Below are 3674 nucleotides of genomic sequence, written 5' to 3'. Positions count from 1 at the left end.
AGGAACAGTGAATTCATTGCTTGCATATAAATTATTGATTGGTTTTAAATTAATGAAGCTGACAACAGCAGTGTGTATTACAAATTTCTAGGGTTCATCAACCACCATCTGTTACTTATGTGATTCTGATGGGGCATAAATAAGGAATTAGATCAACCTAAATATTCTCCAGTAATAGCAAAGTCCTTTGGTTGAAAAGGAAGACTGCATATAGGAAATAATATCAACAGAGTGAAATGAGATTATACGTACACAATGGCAATAATGCTTCTGCCTACTGTTAAAGCTGTTTGCATGTTGCAGATAATATAAGCAGTTGATTAGCACTCTTTTTACTCCCTCTCTAGTCCCTCCCCACACATTTGCTGCTCAGTAGCTTACTTCCTTTATGAGTACAGTGAGAGCTGAGGACTTGATGGGAGTGCATCATCTGAACCTGTCTAATGTTGGCTTTTGACTTAGGGGTCCTAATTGGGAGGGTCTGTCTCACTCGTGCTTTTCTTCTCTTCTCAAGTGGAATCTGCTATGGACTTGCTAAATGGCATGGAGGAGAATAGGCAATTATCCTTCTACTAGTACCTTAAATTTGGTGCTAAAAGATTTGGGATTGACTTTAAATGGTAAATACATGTCTAGGGGTAGGAAGGGAAATCGTTATTAATGCTGTGAATGGTTAAAAGTTTGAGTTAGGGGAAAAGCTAGTGATGGAACAGCTCATGTTCAATATGCAGTATGTTGGCAAATACTGAGACTGTAAAAGGTGCCCATCATAACTGATAAGCTCTAAAATGCCTTATATACATGACTTGAAAGGTCAACCAAAAAGTATTGAGTTCTTGGAACTGAGGATCACAGTACTGAACAGAGATTTCATGTTACCTCTATGGGACATAGTAGAAAATAACTTGATGAAATTCAAGTGATGAGTACTTGATACTACTTCAGGAAAACATATTCACCTTAGTGGCCTGCACAAACTTTAGACCATTATGTAATACCTGCCTGAACATCATCTGTATTTTAGCTAGGTGTGATACTTCTTCATTTCTTGACCTCCTATGGTTAATATTAAACAATTTCTGCATTTCAGCTGAGTGGTAGTTGTCTCTTTGGTGGCTAACATGAATTTTTTGCATTTGAAATATTCCATCATGGAAAGTGGTTAAAAACCAGAATCCTAGCATAAATTGTCTAGCATATTGTGACATTAAAAGTTTAGCACACTCTCAGATGTCTTTGCCCATTTTACCAAAGCTTATTCAATATTGTGATGTTCTGCCCCCTATGATCCTTGGGGTTTAAGTGTATACCCAACAACCAATTGCTCAACAGAAAGCCTCCAATATTGCCAATAATTACTATAAATTATTTTTGTCTTTCTGGCCCATATGTCAACTTTTCACTGAGCAGTGTTTCCTTGAATAGGAACACACTCTGTTACTGTTTTAATTGAGTAACTGATGTAGAAGGGAGCAGGGTCACTTGTTAAGGTGTCATGAGGCCCCAGTTCATGGATTTACCACCTATTTGGAAGAGGAATGCCTTAGTGTTACCTACATTATTTAAGGTAGTTTGAGCTAAATCAGGTTGCAAATACAGCATTTAATCATAATGCTGAAAGCAAACGGTTTATTTTTCTATAAAGGACATAGGTGTGAAGTAAACAAACCCCCTGTTTAGTCTAATAAATCTAATTACATTTATAGTATGTCAGAAAGCTCTCCTTTTGTGCATTCAGCAGCTTTGCTCTTTCCCCTTTGGACAAGAGATATTTAAAGTTTCAGCCTTAGTGTTTTCTGATTTTTTTTAGTGGAGTATCTTTAGCTTTTGCAGCCAGTATTCCTTTTCAGGTCTTCTAAAGGATTTATACCATTTTTATCTGCTATTGTCCCCCTCCTTCCATACCCTATTCTTTTCTTGGAGACTGTTTGCCATGCTTATGTAAGGCAAACAGACTTTATTCTAATTGCAGATTTATGTAAATGTTCCCATAGATTAGGCATCAGCTCTTCATCAGTTCTTGTACTAAATTGCCTCAGTGAAGCGTGAAAATCTCTACTTGCCCTGTGATGGATATCTACTGCTCTGGGGCAGTAAATTTCCAACCTTTTCCTCTTTGTAGACTTCCTAGTATTTTCTCTTCTAGAAAGCAAGTCTACTAACTGAACTATTCCACTTTGTTCTGCTCAGCCCCACAGGGAAGCATATGTGACTGCTATACAAGTAGTGGCACTAGAAATTCAGGCTTTGCTTTCAGCTGGAGACATTGCAATTTGGTTAGCTATCACCCCATTAATGTCTAATGGGAAAGGTGATTTTTTTTTCTCTGACTTTTTGCTTTCTCTTACCCTTTTATCCAGGAAAAGGTATCAGATGGCCCAGTCTTTATTTTACCAGAAGTAGAGAACTGAAAAGAATAAGTAGCAGCGGCTTTACTGCAGCTTAGTATAGAGAAGCAGTGAAGAAGTTGTGGATCTCCTGATTATCGCTGGTTCAGTGCAGGCAGGTCAAAGCTGTTTTCCTCAGTGACCTTTCTGCATGTGAGACTTCATCTTCTGTTCCTGCTGTTCATGTTTGTGGGGGTCATACTGAGAGTAAACTGACTCAATATACAAACTGGGAGAAATCATTTGAACTGTAAGTGACCCTAAGCATCCCTCACAATTGCACATAGAAAGCTAAAGTTGGTATACCATTCAGTTACCACTTCATGTCTGATGTCTGTGCCTTTAGAAAGCTCACAAAGTGTAAGTGGGATTTAGGCATATATTTCATGAGCGCTCCTCATTTGCTAGGCAACAGGCACTCCCCAGAAGCATCCTGAAAATTCCATGAAAAGAGGAGTTGTCTAATGTTTGTAAGCTTTTTTTCATAGCCTTGAATTTTCTTGGAGATAATCAGAACAGCAACAGTAAAGATGGGCTCTCTAAGTTGATTAAATGTTGTAGGTTTTTTTTTTCCTCCAAAGCTGTGATTTGCCTTTAATTGAAAAACGAACTAATCCTTAAAAGGTCAGTATGCTGTTGAGAGTAGAAATCTGTTGTACTTGATTGTATCCATCTTAGTAGAATACCCGCAGTACCATAAGAAAACATGAAGGTGTTCGCTCATTCTAAACAAGTTTGGGAGCTTGAGAAACACTTTCAGAACAGCTCAACAAGCTGAGCTCCACATGTGTGTCTGCATCCCTCTGTCTCTTAAAATATATATATATATATATATTTCATGATGCATATGATATCAAGTTCTGATTCTGGCAGCAGATCTCTGTTTGTCCCTTTTCTTTCACCTTTTCTGTGCACCACGGAAGGCCCTTATGCAATGTAGCTTAAAAACCTTATGTCACAGGCTGAATTGAAAGATGGAGCATATTTGCCTTTTTAATTTAATTCTTATCGCTTTCTTTATGAAAGACTTAGTCACTACTTAAATATTCAATGTCACCCAATGTTGTACATATTGTACTGTATCGATTATCCTTCCAGCTGAAAGGGATTTTGTTGCATTCACAGAACCCTGGTTTTTTTCCAGCAATCCAAATGCTGTTTGAACTGCTAAGAGTTTGTGTACTTTGGGGAAAAAAATCTTGAGCATAGTAGAATACATGTGAAGTGATGCATAATGATAAAGGAAGAGCCCTTCTGCGGGTCTCCAGGATGTAGGGCAACCCCCCC

The sequence above is a fragment of the Rhea americana genome, unplaced genomic scaffold (assembly GCF_003343005.1).
Source record: "Rhea americana isolate MKP2758 unplaced genomic scaffold, rheAme1 scaffold_172, whole genome shotgun sequence".
Lineage (NCBI taxonomy): Eukaryota > Metazoa > Chordata > Aves > Rheiformes > Rheidae > Rhea > Rhea americana.
This window is presented reverse-complemented; position numbering follows the sequence as displayed.